Source organism: Bos indicus x Bos taurus, chromosome 9 (genome assembly GCF_003369695.1).
Source record: "Bos indicus x Bos taurus breed Angus x Brahman F1 hybrid chromosome 9, Bos_hybrid_MaternalHap_v2.0, whole genome shotgun sequence".
Taxonomy (NCBI): domain Eukaryota; kingdom Metazoa; phylum Chordata; class Mammalia; order Artiodactyla; family Bovidae; genus Bos; species Bos indicus x Bos taurus.
The window spans coordinates 98,023,701-98,049,341 of record NC_040084.1 but is presented as its reverse complement, the minus strand read 5'-3'; the positions used below and the strand labels follow the sequence as shown (position 1 = coordinate 98,049,341).

Below are 25,641 nucleotides of genomic sequence, written 5' to 3'. Positions count from 1 at the left end.
AGCTCATGGGGCCGCAAAGACTCAGACACGACTTAGCAGCTGAACAGCGACAACAACAAATATAACCTTTGGAGCTCCACCATGTCTTCATGCGGCCTGGAGTTGCTCTTGGAGATGGAGCATTGTTTGCAAAGGTTTGTGGGACAGAGCTCTGTTGGGAAAGTCAGAGAGAATGGAATAAAAAGGAGGGGAGAAAGGGAGTCTAGGGCCAAGAAGCAAAAATGTAGCCCCCAAAAGACTTGGCCGTCGGTCTTGAAATCAACCAGATCAAAATGTATTTTGAGATTTAAAACAATCCCTGATTGCTAACTCAACAGTGTAATATTTTTCGTTCTGTCATGAAGAAATAATTAGAAATGGCATCAAAATTTACTGCACAAAGATGTTCACACAATGTTTTTCACAACCAGGAAATGCTGGAGACAACTTGAGCATGAGGGATGGAATGATCAGGCAAATCAAGCTTCCAGACTGAGTGTTCCACATGACCTGGAATCTTTGTAGAACACATGATGTCCAGCTCTGTTCTACCTGCGGGGATAGGGAGAGAAAATTCTCTGCCTATCTTGAGTAATCTTACTTTTGGATGATTGAGTGTAATTCCATCAAATAGTTCTTCTTTTCTGTAGTTGCCAATCAGTATAAGGATGTGAATATTTAATGTAGCTTAAGGAAGGAAAAAGGGAAAGGAGTGTATTATGACTCATTTTACTCTTCCTGGGGCTACTCCTTGGCTTGCTTTTATTTATCATCAGGAAATTAAAAAAAAACAGAGAGAGAGAGAAAGATCAAATCAAAGAATCACTGAAGTATATTGATTTCTTCCAGTTCCTCGAATTCTGTAGACTTTATACATTCTTCTATGCATATTATTGAAAATCATTTTATTGTCATTAACAATTTATTGTTTGAGATCCTTATAAAAGTGAATTTGTATGTCCTTTGGTTCTTTTATCTTTAGCGGCACATGTCTGAGGACTTTGCCATTTCTTAAGATTTATAGAAAATGAGCTTGTATGATGGACTTTGAAAATGTCTTCTTAGGGTGGATGAAGCAATGTTTTTCCAAGAACTTCGATTGCAGTCAGTGTCTTAATCCTTTGAGATCATTCAGTTCTATTTTTTTTTTTTTGCTTGATAGACTTTACCTTGAACATTAAGATTTCATCCTTGAAACTTGTAAGATTCGACATGGTGCCTTTTAAGTTGAAATTCAGTATTAGTTCAGGCTGTACTCCTGGTAGTTAGGCAGTGCTTCTTGAAAACCGAATTCAAATACAATCCCAAATTCTCTGAAAAGAGTAGATAGGAACTTTGATACACTAGATGTGTATGAGCAGAACTAGGATTAATATTCCTCTAACTTACTTGGTTATTTAAATTGATTTTCATTTGATTGGGTTTTTTTTTGTAATTAAAATAGAAAATGAAAGTTTTAGATGCTCAGTTGTGTCCGACTCTTTGCGACCCCAAGGACTCTAGCCTCCCAGGCTCCTCTCTGTCCATGGGATTTCCCAGGCAAGAATACTGGAGTGGATTGCTATTTCCTCCTCTAGGGGATCTTCTCCACCCAGGGATCGAACCCACATCTGCATTGCAGGCGGTTTCTTTACCATCTGAGCTACCAGGGAATTCCTTAAGAAAGTGATATGTCACAATATCAGACATTTGATGACTAAGAACTCTGTAGATGAAGAAGAGAGTATAGAAGGGAATGGTAAGCCTGTGCAAGAAGATAAAGGCCACATTTTATTCATCTTGCTGATGGAAAGCAATTTTAATTATTTGTAAAGGATTTTGAAGATGACTGCATCATGTGATATCCGAAGGTGAATTCAGTTTTGATATCATACTTTGTGAAATAGGCCATACTCCTTGTAATCACTAGAGAATGTCTGCCAAAGAAATAAAAAGTGTCCTCATGTCAGGTTTCCATCAATGTAAAAAGTGAAATAGAAATAATTGTGCCTATTAAAAAAAAAAGCCTATGTGTTTACAAGGACAATAAAATAGGTCACTTCAATTATTTTTTACTACTCTAGTCAGTTCTGGTACATAAATAACAATTGTTTTTCTCTTCTGTTTTATATATCAATTTTTTAGACTCAGAAAAATTTAATAATCATGAGGGGATAGACAAAGATCAAGCAGTCCAACAAAAATAACAGGTGTTCAGAACAACTAGAATCGTCCCGAGCTGTCTCCTAAAAGCACCTTCATCTTATTTCAGCCCTTTTACCGCTCTAGTTCTAGTGTCACCAAAGGTTAGGTCTTTCAGCATTCCTATAATATATTAGTATTTTTGATACAGTGACCACTGAAAAGCAGTCCGGTTGAGCACCTGTATTGCAAGATTTGGAGGCTGATTTGAAATGAATTTTTCCTTCTTTATAAAAGTGAAACAAAAATTTCAAGCACTGTCTTACTTTTTAAATTTTTTTGCTTACCGGGCATCCCTGTTATAAGGAATGGGTGGTAGTGCAGAGTAGATAGAAGTCAGAATGTGTAGAGGAGACAGACGTGTCTTCAGAGGCCTTGACCTGTGACCAGAATTCTCTAGACTCTGATGAGAACAGTACCAGCTCTACAGTGTATCCTCTCTAAAGGGTTAAATGGTCAAATACCTTTAGAGTGTGCTTTATACTGTTTCCCAATCCTGGACATTTGCAGTCACGTTAGCATTCTTTCCTGTTCTTTATAGAGTTCATAATCCATGGATATGTTGCAAATTGCAGTATAAACCACAGTGCCCTGGACAATATAGTGAAGTGGGTCCCAAGTGTCCCTGGCATTACCTCCTTATTCTTTTAGTGTCTTCAGCTTGTATTTTCTCAGGTTCCAAATCTTCATTCCTCCCGAGAGGGTCACTCATTATCAAGAAATACATATTGTTTTTCTCCAATATGTAATATGTGAAAGAACTGTAAATTATTGTGCCTGATGATTTAAATCAGCTCTCTCTTCATTTCAGTGACTTTGGTTGAGGTGATGGGACTGACATGTCTAGGAATGATAAGGGAAAAATTAAAAGCTAAGTTATCCTGCTATCATGCTCGGGAGATTGTTGTAGGCTAGAGTAGTCACGGGGCTTCCCTGGTGGCTCAGATGGTAAAGAATCTGCCTGAAATGTGGGAGACCAGATTCGATCCCTGGGTTGGGAAGATCTCCTGGAGGAGGGCATGGCAACCCATTCCAGCATTCTGGCCTGGAGAATCCCAGGGACAGAGGAGCCTAGTGGGCTGCCGTCTATGGGGTCGCAAAGAATCTGACATGACTGAAGTGACTTAGCAGCAGTATACATGTATATGCATACATTATATATAAATATGAGAATTTCGGTTGGTATAAAATCTTTATTTATTTTTTCCTTATGATTTTTCCAAGTTCAAATTATACTGTTTTCCAAGTCTAAATTATACTGTCCAAATTATACTGCAGCAGCAGCTAAGGATAGCCAAAGCATTACAATTATCTGATGCTTTTCCTCAGAAAAACTTTGTGTTTTAGTAAACTAACCAATGTAAATCAATTATGTAACTAAACATGTTGTTGTTCAGTCACTAAGTTGTGTCCAACTCTTTGGAACCCCATGGACTGCAGCATGCCATGCTCCTCTGTCCTCCACTATCTCCTGGATTTCACCCAGATTCACATGTATTGAGTCAGCAATGCTATCTAACCAACTTATCTTTTGCTGCTGTCTTCTCCTTTTGCCTTCAATCTTTCTCAGTGTCAGGGTCTAGTGAGTTGGCTCTTTGCATCAGGTGGCCAAAATACTGGAGCTTCAGCTTCAGTAAACATAGTCAGTATATTGTCAGTATTTATTAGGTCTTGTTAACTTTTCATCTTATAGAAATAGATTCTTGCTCTCTGTGAGGAAAAAACTGCTTTCAAATTAAACACATTATGTCCTTTGAGGATGCTTTTATCTTCATGACATTTTTCATCCTCTCTTTCTTTCTTGAAGTGGAATGACAAGGCACAAACCAGCCCGTGTCCATTGGTTATGGTCTGTGGTGAATTTTTTCTGGAAGACTGTGTGTTTCTAAAATGAAAATTCCTTTGTAATTCTGAAAATAGCCTCAGAATGCCACATTCAAAAATGGCATTAATTCTGTCTTCTCATGGCTGCCCAGCTTTCTTCTGCAAGATTTTTACAGGCTAGATAAAAATCGCTTTTCCACTAAACCTGGTAGCTTCCAACCAGAAGCTATTTTAAGAAAGGGCCTGGGAGGTGGAGGAATGAGAGGCTGCAAATGGGAAGAGAGAGAGACTGGCATATGTTTAAATCATATGTTTCTGAAGTTTGACCGAGCATGAAATTTCATTTCAGAAGAAGGTGCCCTTGGGAATAGAGCATTGAAATGCTGGGCACCTGTTTGTCTCACGGCAGGCCAAGCTGGAGGCAAACTCTGGGCCAGTGGGGTTGCCCGCCCTTGCCATTGAAATACCCCTGGATTCAGGGGTGAATGACAGGCGTTTCCTGAAGATTACTGAAGAGTCAGGAGAAAGTTCAGGTTATCTACTGCGTCTTCTGCGTCCCAGTGTTCTCCAGTATCCCGCCGTCTCTGCTTTCCTGCCTTCTTTCTGTTCTAACTGTGGAATCTCTGCTTCACTCAGAGCTTCACTCGTGGCTTCTCTTCTGCGGCGCTGCTATGGTCAGTCATGTCCGACTCTTTGCAACGCTATGGGCTGCAGCCCATGGGATTTTCCTGGCGCGGTTACTGGAGTGGGTTGCCCTTTCCTCCTCCAGGGGATCCTGGCCACCCAGGAATCAAACCTGCATCTCCTGTGTGTCCTGCATTGCAGGCGGATTCTTTACTGCTGAGCCGCCAGGGAAGCCCAGTGGCTTCTCTACACATTGCCCATTTCTCTTGCACTTTTATTAGAAACTCGATTATATTATAGAGTTCACAGTTTCAGGTGACTAATTTGAGTTTTTTTAAATAGTAGTCAGCCACCATGAATTAAAGTTCTGTAACTGCCTCACTCCTTCTGATGTGGGGAAAAAAGTAAATAAATAAAACTGGACAACCTCCTTAAAATAGATAAACCATTCACAATTGCCAGGCTGTATCCAGCATGAGTTAACCAGAGCTTCGTGAACAGTTCCAAATTTCCTGGTTTCTAAACAACAGGAAGTGTTGCCTTGAAAAAGGCTGAGGGCAAAACTCTTACCTCTTTCATTCTTTCCTTCCCTCATTTGAATGATTTAATTATGAATGAGGCTTTGGAAAGGCAGGATCCAACCATGATGGTGCTGAATGTATTTTTTCCTTCTCTTGCAGAAGCCTTGCTGGGCTGCACTTTTCTGAAGTGTGTCTTTTTTTCTTTTCTTCCTCAAAATAACAGCTTGATGTTCTTTTCACCTGATACAAATACTGCCAGGGGCTGCTCCGTGCTCTAGAGCCCGCCTGCAATAACAAGGCCTTGGTGTGAGGATCCAAGGATGATTTTGCCCTCAGGAAACAGTTTACACTCTTAAGCTCTTGAGACAGCTTATAAATCAGGAGTGAAAACAGCAGAAACAGAAGAGCCCCCTGAACTCAAATATTTTCCATTCACATTAAAAGTATTTTGACAGTGTCTTCTAAGGATAAATGTGCCTATGACAGATTTATCCGTATATGATGGGTCCTTTTCACTGTCATCACCCATCAGGTAATTTTTTAAAGAGGCCGTATTTCTGCACTTACTGGCATGTTTATTTTCTAAGGACATTGTCATCACAGTGGGTCTGGTTGATATTGGAAATGTTACAAGAAGCAATTTCACTGAATTCCCATGTGTTTCACTTAATTGAGGTATCTACATTTTTAGAAGGTAGAATCTATCCAAGTGCTATATACTGAAGATTAAGACGCCTGTGATGAAGCCCATGAATGGATTTGTAACGTACCACAAAGCATTCATTCATTTTGGGTTTATGTATTCAGAGCAGTACACCCAGCGTTCCCAGTGCTCCTCTGGAGTTTCTGTTCCCGGGCTCTTGCCCATCAGCTTCCTTCCCTGAGGACTCCCCTCCCATTCTCTTGGGGGCCTTTGCCTTCTGCACATTAGCGCGCACCGCCGGATGCAGGCAGATAGTTCTGCATCTCTGTGTCTTTCTGTGGAATAAATAAGCAGGATTTCTGTCCTGAAAGTGCTCGCACCCTGGCTGCGTCCTCACTTGCCAACACACGTAGACCCGATGTACTCTAACATCTGATGTCAGCTTCTGTCTTGGCAGGAAGTAGGAAGGAGGCCTCATCACATGTTGTCTTTGCCTCTGAATTCATACCCATCACGTATGGAAATCTGACTTAGATCTCAGAACGTCCTAAGTGCCTGACTGCTGGTCTATATCAGACCTTCATTACCCGTAGTCCTTTGGCTTTTTGTAGGAAAGAAAGAGGCATGATTGACTCAAGTTGACAGTTTCTTTTTGGATTGTTGGTCTTTTAAAACCTTGTTCTGCATTTCAAATGTGTGATAGCCGATTATGTTTTCATACTCCAGCGTGTATGACTTTGCTTTTATTTGTTTTTAGTATTAACACGATAAGATCCTCGTAAGGATTAAATATGATAGTGCGTGTGAATTCGTTAGGATGCACCAAGGCTACTAGTACACGGGACTCAAAATCCCCTGGCTTCTCATCATTTTTCAGCAGCCCAGTTATCTGATGGTCACTTTACACAGTTATCTGATGGTCACTTTACACATGCAGAATCCACAGAAGTAGTTAGCTGCATCCTGTAAAGTCGTGATCTTATGGCACCATGGTGCACGCGCCTGTCCTCCCTCCTCCCCAATTTCTTCCTTTTTTGTTTTTAAAATTCTGAACGTATGATAACACATTTACACAAGATTTGGAAAATAAAGAACTAAGTTACATACAGTTCCGCTATATATTGCAATTACTTTTTAAGTGGATAAATTAAGATTTTTAGTTGGAGTTTCAACATCAAAGTCTCTGAAATTAATAGGCTAAACATATAGAAAAGTAAATGATATAGACCTGAAAAGCTCCATGAACCAATTCAACGTATTTAAGATTTATACAGTTTTCATACAACAGTAGGATACAAATTCTGTTTGTATCTGCACAGAGAAGCCTGGCAGGCTACAATCCATGGGATCGCAAAGAGATGGATCCAACTGAGTGACCAATTTTCACTTTCACCTGCCTGTCTTTTGACATTATACCGTCCTCCAGGCTGCCACTCACTTGGGGCTCTGTAGCCTGTTTTTAGAGAAGGAAATGGCAACCCACTCCAGTGTTCTTGCCTGGAGAATCCTGTGGACAGAGGAGCCCGGTGGGCTGCCGTCTGTGGGATCGCAAAGAGTCGGACACGACTGAAGTGACCTAGCAGCAGTAGCAGCCGATTTTTAGGGTTGTGCCAGAGACATATTGCTTCACGTTGTCTCCTTGGAATCTCTCTTGTACTACTCATGCTTATCATCTCATCTTATTCTTAATAAAGGATTTCTTCAGACACTTAGTATACAGTTACCTTGATTAAAAGTTAGAATTATAACCTAATAACCTCCCTAGATGTCAGGTTATCTAGATGCCATGGCTTTGTTTGACATCATCCCAAATTATTTCCTGGTTTTACCCAATTCCATCCTTAAGAGTATGGATTAAAATTGGGGTTAGAAGAACCCTGTCCTTACCTTTATATACTGTAATATTTTAGTCACTGAGTCTTGTCCGACTCTTGCGACCCCATGAACCGTATTCCACCATGTGCCTCTGTCCATGGGATTCTCCAGGCAAGAATACAGGAGTGGGTTGCCATGCCCTCCTTCAGGGGACTTTCCCCACCCAGGGATAAAACCCACATCTGCTTATCAAGCCCCCTTCATATAGTAACTAAACCTTAAAATGGGACGGTAAGGCATTCTTGAAAAGTCTGCTTCCTTTTTTATCAGAGAAAGATAATAATGTTTTCTAAATTTGTAAGATGTCGTAAAATCACATTGACTTGGGCATCTGGAGTGATGATCAAGCTTATTGTGCTGGGTCTTTGCTTTGATGTACTTTGAGGTGATCATTGCATTGTTCCTCTATCAGAGCCAGTCCCTTCTGTGTGGTGAATCCCTGTGAGTGCCCTATGTCGGCTTTTTTGAAGGGGCAGCATCAACATAAAATCATCCAAAGAAAGGAACTGGAAATAGCCAACATAGAAGTGGTCTGATCCTGTATCTTTATGGAAAAAAATAAATAGAACACTGACTAAACATCTATTTTCAGTTTTGTTACATGATATGCAAAGAGGAAACGAGAGGGTTGTCTCTTAATATAAAATAGAAAACACATATAAAAAAAACCTGACAGTTACAGAAATTAAGGACATTGGAAGATAAACCAAGAACCTGTATATCAATTAGGATGTTTTTAGCTCCATATAACAAAATGGCAACCCACTCCAGTACTCTTGCCTGGAGAATCCCATGGAGGGAGGAGCTTGGTAGGCTACAGTCCATGGGGTTGCAAAGAGTCGGACATGACTGACCAACTTCACTTTCACTTTCTTTCAACAACAGGCTCAGTCATATCATGAACAAGTTCAGAGGTGGAAAGACTCCAAGATTGAGTAATTAAATTGCTCACTAATACTGTCAACTGCCAGTTGGACTAGCTCTGTCAGTTCAGTTCAGTCACTCAGTCATGTCTAACTCTTTGCAACCCCATGGACTGCAGCATGCCAGGCCTCCCTGTCCATCACCAACTCCCAGAGTTTGCTTAAACTGATGTCCATGGAGTTGGTGATGCCATCCAACCATCTCATCCTCTGTCATCCCCTTCTCCTCCAGCCTTCAATCTTTCCCACCATCAGGGTCTTTTCCACTGACTCAGTTCTTCACATGAGGTGGCCAAAGTATTAGAGTTTCAGCTTCAGCATCAGTCTTTCCAAAGAAATCCCAGGGCTGATCTCCTTCAGAATGGTCTGGTTGGATCTCCTTGCAGTCCAAGGGACTCTCAAGAGTCTTCTCCAACACCACAGTTCAAAAGCATCAATTCTTCGGCACTCAGTTTTCTTTACAGTCCAACTCTCATGTCCATACATGACTACTGGAAAAACCATAGCTTAGACTAGACGGACCTTTGTTGGTAAAGTAATGTCTCTGCTTTTAGTCTACAGTTAAAATCTTCAATTCATGATCGCTGAAGGTCTACATGTATGCTGTATATTAAGCGGAACAGTTTATCCTTATGGGTAAATATTCCCAAGCACAGTGGTCCTGGCATGTGAATCTTGGCACAAAATAATGAGGTGGTCCCTGTTTGTAGAAAAGATAGTTTCCCGGAGAACTAAATTACCATGTATTATCCCTATTGTTTTATTCCATATTTGGAATGAAGAATTGTCTTTATCTGTTTGAACACTGGCAGGAGCTTTGGCATCCAGGTAATTATCACAGAGCTACAAGCTTAGAGCAGCAAAATTCAAAGCTTTCTGTTTACATCTATGAAAGGTATTTTGAAAGTTGTATTGGCCATGATCAGAAAAAGAGTTCAGTTTCATTAATATATAGCACTGAAGTGAATATCTCAACTTCAGAAGGCTGCAAGGACTTTTTTCCCTTTGGAAATTTAATCTGATTTCTCTTCTAATTAGTGATTAAGAGCAAATGACCAATGGGAGTTATAAGGAAAAGCCTGAATACTTGATGAAGTTCTGAAAACTAAGACTGATGAGTCAGTACTGTACTGCCTTGTCTCATCATGTGCTCCTCCTTTTGCATTTACCCTCACAGTGTACTCCGTTGTAGCCTTAATTCTTGTTAAAGGAAAGAAGTCAAGGGGTTTCTTCACCAGAGCCAGTGAAGTGTTTGCTGCCCATGATGTGTATTTACCTACAAAGCTGGATGCCATGGATAATAGAAATATGGCCAAGTCAAAGCTGAAATCCAGGATCACTGTGTAATATAGTTACCTTTGCCTTGGAGTCGGCTAATAGAATTTTTATGAAGGGCAAAAAGCACTTCAGACTGACCTAGATGCTGTTTTTGAGATGCTGATGGTCAAGGAGGGCAAACACGTTTAAATGGCTTGGCTGATATCCATTTAATAAAAATGCTTTAACTCCAATATCAGGAAATCCTAGGAACATGTACTATTGAAGCAAATGTACTAAAAGTAAATACTTGTTCTGACCATCACTGAGCAGTAAAACAAAACTTTGTAAATTTTTCAGTTTATTTTGATTTTGCCTTTGGTTTCTCCCTTCATGAAATTAAATGTGTTCATCCTTCACGGACTCAACCCAAATGCATTATTTTCCATGACACCTTTCATGATCACCATCTGCCCCAAATCAGGTTGTGTTCATTTGCTGATTCTTTCATTTATTTATTTGTTCATACATTCATTGCCACTCTGGCTTCCCTAGTTGGGAGAACTGGGAGCAGGGTTACTAGATTTAGCAAATTAATAACACAGAACACTCAGTTAAGTTGATAGTTTAGATAAATAATAACAATCTTTTTAATGTAAGTACATCCCATGCAATATTTGGATTGTCCGTAACTAAAGCATTTGTTGTTTATCGGATTTCAAATGCTGTTGGACTCCCCGTGTTTTACCCGGCAACTCAACTTGGCGATGTCAAGACTGAAGGGCAGTTAAGATACGCTTGGGATATTTTAGGTCATGGTGACCACACATAAAACAGTGAACAAAACAGATCTAAAGAAAAAAGTGTAACAGTAACATAAGCTGGTAACTCATGAGTGTTAATTGTGAAGGTGAATGGTTAAGGCCCAGATCAGGTGACCAGGTAGGTTTTTGTTCCGTTCATTTTACATGTGTTTTTATCTTTCTCACGTGTATGATCTTTCTGAGTGAGGTGGTGAGGTTTTCCACTAACTAATGCCTGTTCATCGAACTAACAATGCGATGTGAAGTGAGACTGTTTGGAATTAGTTCTTAGCAGTGCCGCTGACTGAATGACCCACGGTGAGCTGTTTAGTCTCTGAATCTCTAGTTGTTTACCATTATGATAAGAAAAATAGTGGGAAGACATATAGCAGAATTGATTCCCACCGCTTGTTTCAACTTCTCTTTTCTACTTTTTGTTCATATGTGCTTTATAATTTTTATAATGCATATAAATTACCTTTTAATGAAAATTTTAAGAACCTACTTATATACTTTGATTTAAAATTATTTTACAGAGTAGTTTAACTAAATGTGCTGAAAGAATTGGATATATGTATGCAAAAAAACCCAGCAAGAGTAGAAGAAACAACAGTAAAACAATATCAGCAGCAGTAACAGCTACTTTGATCCATTCCTTGCACTGTGTGCACGTATTAACTCAAAATCGATTAGGAGCTTAAACGGAAACTTAAACCATAAAACTTCTCATAGACTATAAAGCAGAAGATAATATTTTTGAGGACTTAAGTTACACAGAGATGACACCAGAAGGACAACCCATTGAAAAATGATAAATTAGGCTCCATCAAAATTAATAACTACTGATCCTCCAAGAGATACTCAACGCATAAAAATAGACTGCAGACTGGGAGAAAATATTCACAAATCACGTCTGCTAAAGGAACTTTATCCAGAATATATGATGAACTCGGAAGAAAAAATTAGAACAAAAATCAGCCCATTTAAAAATGAATAAAATGTTTCTTTGGAAGAAAAGCTATGACAAATCTAGACCACATATTAGAAAGCAGAGACATCACTTTGCCAAGGAAGGTCCATCTAGTGAAAGCTATGGTTTTTTAATAGTCATGTGTAGATGTTAGAGTTGGACCATGAAAAAGGCTAAGCACCAAAGAATTGATGATTTTGAACTGTGATGTTGGCGAAGACTCTTGGGAGTCCCTTGTACACCAAGGAGATCAAACCAGTCAATCCTAAAGGAAATCAACCCCTGAATACTCACTGGAAGGACTGATGCTGAAGTTGAAGCTCCAGTATTTTGGCCACCAGATTGGAAGGACTGACTCGTTAGAAAAGACCCTGATGCTGGCAAGACGGTGGGCAGGAGAAGCGGGTGACAGAGAATGCAATGGTTGCATGGCCTCACAGACTCAATGCATATGAGTCTGACTTGGGGACAAACAGCAAGGCACCTCAATAAAGATGCAGTGATAGCGAGTAAGCAGAGAATAGGATAGTCAGTATCATTAGTTAGGAGAGAAGTGCCAGTTAAAACTACAGTGAGCTACCACAGTGGATGAGATGGTTAGATGGCATCATCATCAAGTCAGTGGACATGAATCTGAGCAAACTCCAGGAGAGAGTGAGGAACATGGAAGTGCTGCAGTCCATGGGTATCTTAACGAGTGGGACACGACTGGGCCACTGAACAGCAACCACTGCACAGCTTTCGGAATGGCAGACATCAAACCACTCCCCAGTATGTGCAGCAATGGCAGCTGCTGGTGGGAATTCAAAGTGGCAGAGCCGTGTTGACGTGCACTTACCAGACGACCAGCATCCTCACTCCCGAGTGTTTATCTAAGGGAAATGAAAACTTACGTTCACACAAAGCCTATTCGTTAAGCTTAAAGCAGCTTTATTTGTAATGGCCAACAACAGAAAACAGCCCAAATGTCCTTCAGCTAGTCAAGGGGTGAACAAACCATGGTACAGGCATTCAGTGAAAGACACACACACGTACACAGGGAGAAAAAAGGAGACAGCAACATAGAAAAATCAGTTATTTTAGAAGGCATGGCTCAGGATGGGGATCATGTGTACACCCATGGCGGATTCATGTCAATGTATGGCAAAACCAATACAATATTGTAAAGTAAAAGAATAAATAAATAAAACTAAAAAAAAAATAGAACAAAAAAACTCAACACGTTAAGTAGGATTTTTTTTAAACAACTGGAATCATTTGGTGAATTTGAAATTAAAAAAAAAAAAAAGAAGGCATGTAGTATTAGTGACATTGTTACTCAGATGAAATTTATCACATTTCAATGGGAAAAAGACCAATTTTGCAAAGCAAGTAAAGAATGAAGATAGAATGAGACAGAGAATATCGGAGGTAGACTGTTTCATGAGGAAATGGTGATTTCTTTTTTGGGTCATTGTGCTTGTATTATTCTTGGAATGTTCAAATGGAGAATGATAGCTCATTTTTAAAATTCTGCCAGGTTTTATAACCATTCAATATGTTTGTTTCCCCAATGATATTATCATCTCTTGAGGGAGGGACCTAAGTTTTGCTCCTGTTTATTTGTGTATACAATTAACACATTTTTTTCAACAAAGGCCATTTTAAAAATCTATCACTATTACATGATGGTTTTTAGTTCATTGACTTTCAGGGTTGATTCAGTTGATCTATTTGTAAAGGCCCATTTCTTCCAGCCCATGTCTCCTGCAATTCCATTTATAATACTCTTGAGACTTTCACTTGTCCTAATAAAGTGATTCTTACCAGGTGATCTGTACCAGTCTTTATCAGAACTAATGTTGAGGACAGCTATGCATCAGTCACTGTGCCAGCCCCAGCTGGTATGAATTGAAAGACACCGGCTTTGTTCCCATGAAACTCAAGGAGATGACTAGGATGGCTTGGTCATTAATGTGATGAAAGAAGCATGAATGTCATTCATGGAACTAGAGAGGAAAAGCAACTAACTCAGCCTGCGTGGTATAAGTGGAGGTTTCAAAAAAAAATCTCTACAGTGCATTGTGAAGAATGAGCTGAGATTATCTGCACTAAATAGATACGAAAGCCGCAAGACACAGACAGAAGAATAGCTTTCAGCAGTCTGAAAACCTGAAATTTGTGCGATGGGAAAGTGGAAGTGATTCAGCAGGACTCAAGCTGAAGATTCATGAAGGGATGTGGAGAGATTAAAGACTGGGGAAGTCAGTGGTATCTGGTTATAAAAATGTGCGGTTGAGTGTGGGAAATAATGGCGAGGTAGGCTTCCAGGCTGACTGGGTTTCTGGTTTGGGTATCTGAGTGTGAGGAGTCCATTCATTTAGGCAGGGCGGAGCGGACTCAGAGTTCCACTTTGGCTGTGGGTGGTTAGCTGGCACTGCCCTGAAAACAGTGATATATATGCAACTGAAACTCAGGAGAGTGATCTAAATGTATATTTCCCAACAACTTTTACTTCTTATTCAAGTCCATCTTTGCTTGGGTGATGTTTCTTCTGAAAAAACCATAAGAATATTGATCTATTTAGTCAAACATTGTGATTAACTACTATGTGCTAGACAGTGTTGGGGGCATTAAATGTGCCAAATAAAGTAAATACCATCCCCCTCATCAAGGAATTTTCAAAGTCATGGATTTGAAGGAGGAATTCATAAAACAAATAAATTATCATGTTTAGAGCTTCCCAGGTAGCACAAGGGTAAAGAACCCACCTGCCAATGGAGGAGATGCAAGAGACCCAAGTTTGATCCCTGGATCAGGAAGATTCCCTGGAGATGGAAATGGCAACCCACTCTAGTAGTCTTGCCTGGAAAATTCTGTGGACAGAGGAACTGGGTGGGTTACAGTCTACGGGATCGCAAAGAGTCCACACTGAGCACACATACACACACACACACACACATACATTATGCATTTCTGCATCAGTGGAACTCCGGTCTTTCTCCTGCTCTACCCCTTCCCACTCCCAGTGGAGGACCCCCTGTTGCCCTGGCCTGTAAGCTGCCACTTTGTCTCCTTCTTCTAGCGTCGTTGTATTTGGTGTCTCCTCGGAGTGCCCTTCACTGGGCTTCGTATCCAAACCACCCTCTTATTCATTTTCTTTTCATCTTGTGATGGTTATTCCCTCCCTACCACTTACCTGAATTTCTAAATATTCTCTCTGTGTGTGTGTTTATGCGTAAGGATTCATTAACCAATCTGGTGAGAAAGTGTATACATATAAGATTAAAATTATGCAATTTGAATACAACATTTTAAGAAAGATTATTTAAGATTAGGATTTCAAGGGACACATTTCCATCAGATATCAGCGTATGTGACAGTCTGGGGAGTTGGAGACAGGACCGATATAACACCAGTATATCAGTATATGGGTTGAAAGAAACCGATTGAATCCAAACCACAGCAACATCCTTTTTCATGAATCCTAAGAAAGAGAGAACCTGTTTGTGATCTAAATTATTTGTTAGGGGATAGTATTGAAATCCTGGTGTCTCAAATCAGACTGTCTGAATTTATCATCCTTTTTCAGCCCCTTGTTGACTATGTGCCCTTGGGTAGGTTACTTAAGCATGCCTCAGTTTCTCATCTGAAAAGTCAAGTTAGTAAGTTTAATGCCAGGGGTAAATGAGTTAATTAACTGATGGTACTGTTTAGGAAAATATCTGTCACATAGCACGTGCCAACAAGTGTTTTGTTGTTGTTGTTTCTAAGTCACGTCTGACTCTTTGAGACCCCATGGACTGTAGCCCATCAGGCTTCTCTGTACCTGGAATTTTCCAGGCAAGAGTATTGACGTGGGTTGCCATTTCCCTCTCCAGGAGATCTTCCTGACTCGGGGATGGAACCCAGGGCTGGAATCCACCTGCATTGGCAGATGGATTCCTTATTCCTGAACCACCAGGGAAGCCCTGCCAACAAGTGTTTACTCTGACTATTACCGTCATAGATGAGTCAATGAAATGAAAGTTAGAAGATTCAGCGTGCCCAGGAGAACGGTTGCTGACCCTGTATTCCAGGTCAGGCTTTAGCAACACAGAAGCTCCACCTCTGCAGAGCTTAAGTTGAGGGTTGGCAACACAGGTGAGACGTTAGCTTTTGACGTATTCCAAGATGGCAATGTACCGGTTTCATGCCAGGCACATGTGAGGTCAGCCGTGTAACTGCTCTGCATTTCTGCAGCAGTGGAACTCCCTGGGCGCGTGTTCGGTGTGCACTGGGGTTCTGCCTGCAACACCACATCCTCCTCTCTGAGAGCCCTTTCCCATGACCTTGTAGTAAAGCTGCATTCCATACTCCAGTTCCTGAAGGCTTGCGACACCATAGCGTTAGAGCACATGACCTCTGAGAGCATATTACAGCCCCGGTCCTGTCTGTAATTTTTGGTGAATAATTTCTACCTCTTTTCTTTCTCACAAGAATATTATCAGAATTCATTAAGGCTGCAAAGTACTTTGAACACCTCTACAAAGTGCTTTCTTGTTATCTCATTACATTTGATATCTTGCCAACCTTTTGAAAAATGTAAGTCATGAATATTAAAAACCACCTTGCATATGTTATGCTGTTTTTATCATGATAAGAGAATATTAATTTATCAGAGATTTGTACTTTTCTAAAGGTTGTTTTTAAGGTTCTCTCTCAATGCACTTTGTTAACCTCATCCAAAATGTAGATGGTTAAAGGGTCAAAATAGAACCTTAAACATGTGCAATTTGTGAAAAAGATTGTGATGCCAAGATCCATGACCAGCTCCTTCTTAAGCTTAAGCCACTTTTAGACAAATTAAATGGAGAAGAATATGTAGATTTCTTTAAATGAACCAGCTGAATTTTATAATGTCTTGTGCAATCAAATACGCCATCCATTTTATACTTAAATATATATTTTTGAGCCTAGTGACTAATACCAATTTGATCAGAGTCATATAAAGTTACTCATGCCTCTGTGTGCTTTTTTCCATGAGCTCTCTTAGCCTGGAAAGGCTTCAAACCCTCTCTTCACTCCTACTTTGTTGAACTGAATGCCTTCTCATGTTTCAAGACTCAAGCCAAGGCTTCTCCCCCTCTGAGAAACAACTTACATAAATAGAATGAGCAATCTTCTCCTGGGCAGGCTCGTTATACCCCGTGATACTTCTTGTATAACATGCACAATGCCTTACAGCACTTAATTAGTGGCTTTACCATTTTCTTCAAATATATCCTGTTTGCCCTTGATGCTTGGTTCACATGACTGCTTGTATCAGGAATTGCATTCAGCTGCTAAAAACACAGGTCAAAAATTATAGTGACTTTAACATGATATAGTGTATTTTTCTCTCTAGTAGAAGTTTAGTGGTAAGTAATGTAAGGCCCATATTCATAACCACTGACATCAAGTATCCAGTTCCTCTCCTTTCTGCCCCACTGGATCAAAGATGTTTTCTAGAGCATCATCCATCAAGTCCAAATTTCAAGCAAGATATGGAGGAAAAGGGAGTGGCAGATGAAGAGCTTACATCAGCTTCTTTATCCTTTGTATTTGAGGAGATTGTAGACATGAAACTCTAACCTGCTTACATTTCACTAGACAGAAATTACTCGGTGATGCCTTCTAGCTGCAAGAGAGGCTGAAAACTATGGTGATGTAGGTGGGTATTTTACCTCCCTCCTAAAGCATGTTATAACTCATGAAGCAAGAAGGAGCAAATGTGTGTTGCCAACAGCCTCAGCCACCATGTTCAGTAATGCTCACAAGCAGAAATAGAGAATATCTCCTAGAAACATCACCTGGATCTTAAGTGCTTGCAAAGGGAAGTATCTTGACCTACTCATTCACAAAATTGGGAATGGAGAAAAACAGTTCCCCAAATGTTGCTTGCAAAAGTTAATTGGACCTATCCCCTTGGTTCATAACTACTTTTTATATTCAATTCTAGTAGTTTTTGTCATGCTCAGCTCAGTTCAGTTCAGTTCCTCAGTCATGTCCGACTCTTTGTGACCCCATGGACTGCAGCCTGCCAGGCTTCCCTGTCCATTACCAGCTCCTACAACTTGCTTAAACTTATGTCCATTGAGTTGGTGATGCCATCTAACCATCTCATCCTCTGTTTTCCCCTTCTCCTCCTGCCTTCAGTCTTTCATAGCATCAGGGTCTTTTCGAATGAGTCAGTTCTTCACATCAGGTGGCCAAAGTATTGGAGTTTCAGCTTTAGCATCAGTCCTTCCAATGAATATTCAGGACTGATTTACTTTACAATTGACTGTTATGATTTCCTTGCAGTCCAAGGGACTCTCAAGAGCCTTCGCCAACACCACATTTAAAAAGCATCAATTCTTCGGCACTCAGCTTTCTTTATAGTCCAACTCTCATATCCACACATGACTACTGGAAAAAGCATAGCCATGACTAGACGGACGTTTGTTGGCAAAGTAATGTCTCTGCTTTTTAATATGCTGTCTAGGTTGGTCATAACTTTCCTTCCAAGGAGCAAGCGTCTTTTAATTTCACCATCTGCAGTGAATTTTGGAGCTCCCCAAAAATAAAGTCTGTCACTGTTTCCATTGTTTCCCCATCTATTTGCCATGAAGTGATGGGACCGTATGTCATGATCTTGGTTTTCTGAATGTTGAGCTTTAAGCCACCTTTTCCACTCTCCTCTTTCACTTTCATCAAGAAGCTCTTTAATTTTTCTTCATTTTCTGCTATAAGGGTGGTGTCATCTGCATATCTGAGGTTATTGATATTTGTCCCAGCAATCTTGATTCCAGCTTGTGCTTCATCCAGCCCAGCATTTCTTATGATGTACTCTGCATATAAGTTAAATAAGCAGGGTGACAATATACAGCCTTGGCATACTCCTTTCCCAATTGAAACCAGTCTGTTGTTCCATACTCTGCATATAAGTTAAATAAGCAGGGTGACAATATACAGCCTTCGCATACTCCTTTCCCAATGGAAACCAGTCTGTTGTTCCATGCTTGTTTCTAACTGTTGCTTCTAGACCTCCATACATATTTCTCAGCAGGCAGGTAAGATCATGCTAGAATTATTTATTATGGTTTTTTACCTTTTCCTAGCTTCCCATCTACTTTAAATACTGTTGCTATGATAACGTTGTAATGTAAAATGTTTCAGACATATGATATGGGCTTATTAAATTTCCACTCTTTACTGCAATAACAGTATTTGTAGCTGATAGCATTTATAGAAAGCTTACTTTGTCTTAGTCACTGTGGACGATGTAAGAACTCATGTAATCCTCATAATAGCCTTTTTGAGTTGGTGCTTATCATGCTTGATGCATAAATGAAAAAGCCAGGAATTCAAGTGGTCGCTTAGTTAACAAGACACATAGTCAGAAGACAGATGCTTAGTATGCTCACATCACTGATCTAAGTCCTTATGTACATCGGCTGGGTTAGTCTTTACAAGAAGCCTCCAGTGAGGGAACCATTCCGGATTCCATCTTCAGATGTGGGAACTAAGGCAAAGAAGGGTGGGCTTAGTTGGCCGAGGCCACCTGTGTAGCAGCTGGCAGCCCCAGAATGGAATCCAGGAGGCCTCACTGTGGGCTTCGTGCTCTTATGCAGGGAGCAGCTTGTGCCAGAGGTGCAGGAGTAGCACCTGGGCTTGTGCTTTTACGCCCAGCTCTTCTCATACGTTCCCCTCTTTTCTGTGTGCATATCCTAATTGGCTGCTTTACTAGTTTCTGCTTTGTTGCTGTCATAGTCATTGGAATTTTATATCAGAGCCTTGTGAACTAAAATCATTTAGGCATCTTATTTAGTAAAATGTGTACTGACGTAGGAGGGCGTGGGTTTGTGTACTCTTGGGTATACTGACTTTAAATCAATCAGAATAGTCGAACTGACAGTTCTGCTGTGATGTGTTATAGATTATATTTACGGAAGCCGTTTAGTAATCATCTCTTCTGGGTGTGCTGTTTTCAAGCCAGATAACATGCAAATAATCCTCGTTGAGTTATTCTGTAAGACTCTCTATTGAAAGAATCCACTTCCATCTGATGGGGTGATCAGCAGTAAATTCTTTATGCTTGTTATTTTTGTCTCAATCTCCCACTTGTGATCCTCTTTTTCTCCCCTTACTTCCCTACAACATATTTACATCACTTATGCAAAATATAACATCAAGTAATGTCATATAATGTCACTCTGGAGGGAACCAACAGTAGAATAACGGAGGCAGAAGACAGGATAAGTGAGGTAGAAGATGGAATGGTAGAAGTAAATGAAGCAGAGAGGAAAAAAGAAAAAAAAAAAATAAAAGAAATGAGGAGAAACTCAGAGATCTCTGGGACAATGTTAAACTCCCCAGCATTCGAATCATAGGAGTCCCAGAGGAAGAAGACATAAAGAAAGACCATGAGAAGATACTAGAGGAGATAATAGTTGAAAACTTCCCTAAAATGGGAAAGGAAACAATCACCCAAGTCCAAGAAACCCAGAGAGTCCCAAAGAGGATAAACCCAAAGTGAAACACCCCAAGACACATATTAATCAAATTAACAAAGATCAAACACAAAGAACAAATATTAAAAGCAGCAAGGGGAAAACAACAAATAACACACAAGGGGATTCCCATAAGGATAACAGCTGGTCTTTCAATAGAAACTCTTCAGGCCAGGAGGGAATGGCAGGACATACTTAAAGTGATGAAAGAAAATAACCTACAGCCCAGATTACTGTACCCAGCAAGGATCTCATTCAAATATGAAGGAGAAATCAAAAGCTTTATAGGCAAGCAAAAGCTGAGAGAATTCAGCACCACCAAAGCAGCTCTCCAACAAATGCTAAAGGATCTTCTCTAGACAGGAAACACAGAAAGGATGTACAAAATTGAGCCCAAAACAACAAAGTAAGTGGCAACAGGATCATACTTATGAATTATTACCTTAAATGTAAATGGGTTGAATGCCCCAAGCAAAAGACAAAGACTGGCTGAATGGATACAAAAATAAGACCCCTACATATGTTGTCTACAAGAGACCCATCTGGAAACAAGGGACACATACAGACTGAAAGTGAAGGGCTGGAAAAAGATATTCCATGCAAATAGAGACTATATATTTATTTTTAAATCATCTGGACGCTTTTTAATTTCCTGTATTGATTGCCATCAGCGATTTCTAAATGTGTGTGTGCTAAGTCGCTTCAGTCATGCCCAACACTTTGAAACCCTTTGAACCGTAGCCCACCAGGCTCCTCTGTCCATGGGATTGTCCAGGCAGGAATACTGGAGTGGGTTGCTATGGCCTCCTCCAGGGGATCTTTCCAACCCAAGGACTGAGCCCCTTTCTCTTATGTCTTCCACATCGCTAGGTGGGTTCTTTGCCAGTACTGCCACCTGGGAAGCCCAAATCATATGCTTTACTTATTTCATTTTATGTTATCTTGAAATAATCGATAAGACAAATGTGCTGCAATTCAGATGGTTAGTTTGAATTTCAATTGAATAGTAAGACAGGTGACTACAGTAGATTGAACTAGAGTATTTCTTCAAATATACTTAACTGCAGGTTGCACATTTGAAGGATTCTAAAGAGCTGACTCATTTGAAAAGACTGATGCTGGGAAAGATTGAGGGCAGGAGGAGAAGCAGACGACAGAGGATGAGATGGTTGGATGGCATCACCAACTCCATGGACATGGATTTGGGTGGACTCCAGTTGTTGGTGATGGATAGGGAGGCCTGGCGTGCTGCAGTTCATGGGGTCACAAAGAGTCGGACACGACTGAGCAACTGAACTGAACTGAACTGAAATGTATTTAAATTGATCTACCAATGATCATTGAAAAATAAAACAATAAGTAAATATGATTTGATTTTTATGGCACAACTGTGTACTTTTAAAATTTGTACATGTTGTAGTTTAAGAAAACACAATACTTAATATTTTTAAAGCATAATTTCAAGTAATTTTTGGAAAAGTTGTATAAAAGTCAGAGGTTTCATAAGTACAAATAAAGTTGTTTGACTCCAAACAGTCACAGTATCATATACAATCTTACACTATGCCTGTACTTCTACTTTAATTAATGTAATACAGGTTTTTGTTTAGAAAACCACAGCTTTTAGAACAGCAAATATTACCGACACAACCCATCTGTGTGTTCTGAACCACATGGCTTTACTTTGTGAATCGGTGAGGGTGATCATTTTGGAACGGTTTGAAGTTGTTTGGCAACCCTCTCAGATGTGACAGTTGTTGCTTTCCTCTGTGGCATTGCTCAGCGGTGAAAAAAGACAAGGAGCCAACCTAAGCAACACTGCAGCCCTTTGAAAGGAAGCTGGAAAGGCAAAGAGCTTCTGTGTTCCGAGCTGCACACACGCACACAGTGCTTTATTTTTCAGTTGTCGTGATTGCTTTTTCTTCAGTGTACACCACCACGCTTTTCTGCAGCCAAGCACGATTTATATTGCCAAGGCAGATACTATAAAGTGAAGCCGAACATGGCAAGCATTGAAAGAGTTCTGTGTTTGCAAATGATTACCTGTCATAATATGCTCCTCAATTTCTTTTTTCCTCCAAATTATCATGAAAAACACGAGGTTAGAAACGAAATTGTGCTTCTTAGACTTAGAAATTATAATTTTAACCAGGAAGCTAGAAGGAAGGTGATGAATTTCACAGTGCGAGAACTGAGTCATGATGAAATCCGAAACTGAAGGTTCAAAATGATATTATCCAGGACAGGTTGTTGTTGTTTAGTCGCTAAGTTGTGTCTGACTCTTTGTGACACCGAGGACTCTAGCCCATCAGGCTCCTCTGTCCCTGGGATTTTCCAGGCAAGAATACTCGAGTGGATTGCCATTTCGCTCTCCAGGGAAGCAGGGAGCTAACCGGCACTGCCTGCATTGTCAGGCCGGTTCTTAAACTGTGCTTCTTAGTGTAAGAACTTACCATTTTAACCAGGAAGCTGGGAAAGAGGTGATGGATTTTGCATTGCAAGAACTGAATCATAATGCAATCCCAAATTCAACATTCAGAGTCTTTTATCAAGGACAAGGCTTGTATTCAAATATCTAATCCTGTTGAATTTTTTCAAAAAGATTACTCAGTGACTGAAAATCATTCAAATACTGCTTCCCCCTAAACAACCTTACAAAATTCCTTTTAGTAGGTGAAGTAACTGGTGACATTGGCTTGTTGTCAGCAGTATAATAGACACGCATGATTTGGATATCTTGATAAAGTCGTGTCTCTTCAGAATCCGGGCAGATTCATCATGCTTGAAACAACTCACAGTGACCTACAGACATCATCCCCTCCTCAGAGTGAGTCTTTAAAGCGATCCGTACCCGGGAAAATGTCATGTTATTTGTGGGCAGGATCTTGGAATGGTTTTACACCTTACTTAAGATCCTCGGAGGTGGATGCACAGGGCTTCCCAGCTGGCCCAGTGGTAAAGCACCGTCCTGCCAATAGAGCAGACTCCGGAGACGTGGGTTGGATCTCTGGGTCGGGAAGGTCCCCTGGAGTAGGAAATGGCAACCCACTCCAGAATTCTTGCCTGGGGAATCCCCTGGACAGAGGAGCCTTGTGGGATGCAGTTCAAGGGGGTCACAAACAGTCAGACACAACGGAGCCCCTGAGCATGCATGCACGAGGCAGGTAATTTATTGCTTCTTAGTTGGCTTAGTTGGCCTGATCTTCTCTAAGCATGAATCAACAGCTAAGGTGGAAAAACAACTGATGATCCAAATAGTGGTTCAAGGCCAGCCGATCACCATGATTGACATAAGGTGATGTGAGTGGTGTGTAGAAACACTATCTGGGTGGTTCCACTATAGGGAACTGTTTCCTGCAGTAGGTATTTCTGTTCATGTTGTTAATTGTGCCTGGGTCAGACATTGACTCTGTGTCACTTCACCTCTTAGTGGGTTTATGATTCTATGTGGTCACCACAGGCTTCTCATGATTGATTTACATTTTTATAGATACTTTGTGGTTTTAAAGCATCTATTTATACCCAACTTTATTCCATAAAGTACTTAAGAAAGTGATGAACTGAATAGTTAAGAGATATTCACATGAAGGCCAAGGACATGCCACTGATGACGCTAAAGACGTTATAGATTTAATTATGGTTGCTGCTCCCACCTTCCCAAAAAAGTGACGGGAAAAAAGAATGCATAATTTTTTTTTTAGGGTGGTATCAAATTGTTTAAATACTGTAACCTAATTTTTAGAAGGTGATGGCCCATCTCTGTGCCAAGAAAGGACTAAAAGTATCAATTTTCTCTTCTTGAGTTCTTAGCCTTCACTTTCCTTTTCCCTGAGTCACTTTTTTAGTCACCTCCAATTTTCTAAAAATTCTTAGCTTTTGATTTTAGCGTCTTCATTATCTCCTTGTCTAAATGTGCAACTACAGTTTTTTCATATTGGATCACTTGACGTTGTCCAACAGATCATGATGTTCTGTCCTTTTTTTTTCCTCTGTGAGCTCAAGTACCTATAGTTCTGACTGCTGTGTCTTTTAGTCACTGCCTTTTCCCTGTATATTCCAAGTTGTCCCTTCATTTGTAAAACTCTAAAGACACATGCGATTGCAGCCATGAAATTAAAAGACGCTTACTCCTTGGAAGGAAAGTTATGACCAACCTAGATAGCATATTCAAAAGCAGAGGCATTACTTTGCCAACAAAGGTCTGTCTAGTCAAGGCTATGGTTTTTTCCTGTGGTCATGTATGGATGTGAGAGCTGGACTATAGAGAAGGTTGAGTGCCGAAGAATTGATGCTTTTGAACTGTGGTGTTGGAGAAGACTCTTGAGAGTCCCTTGGACTGCGAGGAGACCAACCAATCCATCCTAAAGGAGATCAGTCCTGGGTGTTCATTGGAAGGACTGATGCTGAGGCTGAAACTCCAGTACTTTGGCCACCTCATGTGAAGATTTGACTTATTGGAAAAGACCCTGATGCTGGGAGGAATTGGGGGCAGGAGAAGGGGACGCCAGAGGATGAGATGGCTGGATGGCATCACTGACTCGATGCACGTGGGTTTGAGTGAACTCCAGGAGTTGGTGATGGACAGGGAGGCCTGGCGTCCTGCGATTCATGGGGTCGCAAAAAGTCGGACACGACTGAGCGACTGAACTGAACTGAACTGAATCCCATCAGTGTAATCTCATTTAAGATATATTTTCTTCTCCATATTTTTCATTTGGGATTTTTAACATTCATTTCTCTCCTCCTCAAGGTCATATTTTCCTGTGCTTCCTTGAGCATTTTGAGCATGTTTGTAATAGTAGCTAAACAGTCTTGTCTTTTAATTTCATCTTGTTATTTCATTTCTGGATATTTATTTTTCTCCTGTTTATCATTTTTTTTTTTTTGGCTTTTTTGCACACCTGAAAATTTTTAAATTAGATTCCAGACATTGTAATTTTATGTGGTTATATGTTTTATGCTGGGTTTTGTAGTATTTTTTTAAAGAATGCTGGAACTCATATGGGCAAGCAGTTAAGTTACTTGGGATTAAACTGATCCTTTTGAGGTTTGTTTTAAGCCTTTCTGGTAGGATCTAGAGTGGTTGTAAATCTAGGATTAAAGCCTCAACTATGATAGCAATAGTCTTCTAAGGGCTCAACCAGATTTCCTATGTGTTATGAGGTCTCTCCACTCTGTCTGGTGGGAATGCAAACTATCCCAGCTCTGTGAGTTTTGGGAATTGTGAAGTCGACATGTGTACGTGTGAACAGAGGTTCAAGTAACCTCTGCATGTCTCAGGATCTCTCTCTGCAGCCCACTTCTCTCCAGCATTCTGCCCTGCAAACTCTTAACCTCTCTAAACTTTGATTTCTGTCTCTCCAATTTATTAAGACTTCTAGGCTTCGTTTACCATTTCTCCCTGGTGATGTAGTCCGAAATCCTGCGGCTAACGAGGTGGGCCGAATCTGTCTTTGTGTCCCTTCTTTCTGGGATTAAAGCCATACACTGTTTATGACCCTGTGTCAGGAAAAATCTGTTTCTTTCTCTGGCTTTCCAGTTGCTTAGTT

General features: G+C 40.4%; 1 protein-coding gene across 3 annotated transcripts in view; it reads left to right on the top strand.

Moving 5' to 3' along the window:
* Nucleotides 1-25,641, top strand: part of AGPAT4 (1-acylglycerol-3-phosphate O-acyltransferase 4) — a 1,412,466-nt gene that overhangs the window by 480,345 nt on the left and 906,480 nt on the right. The gene's annotated exons all lie outside the window — the stretch shown is intronic.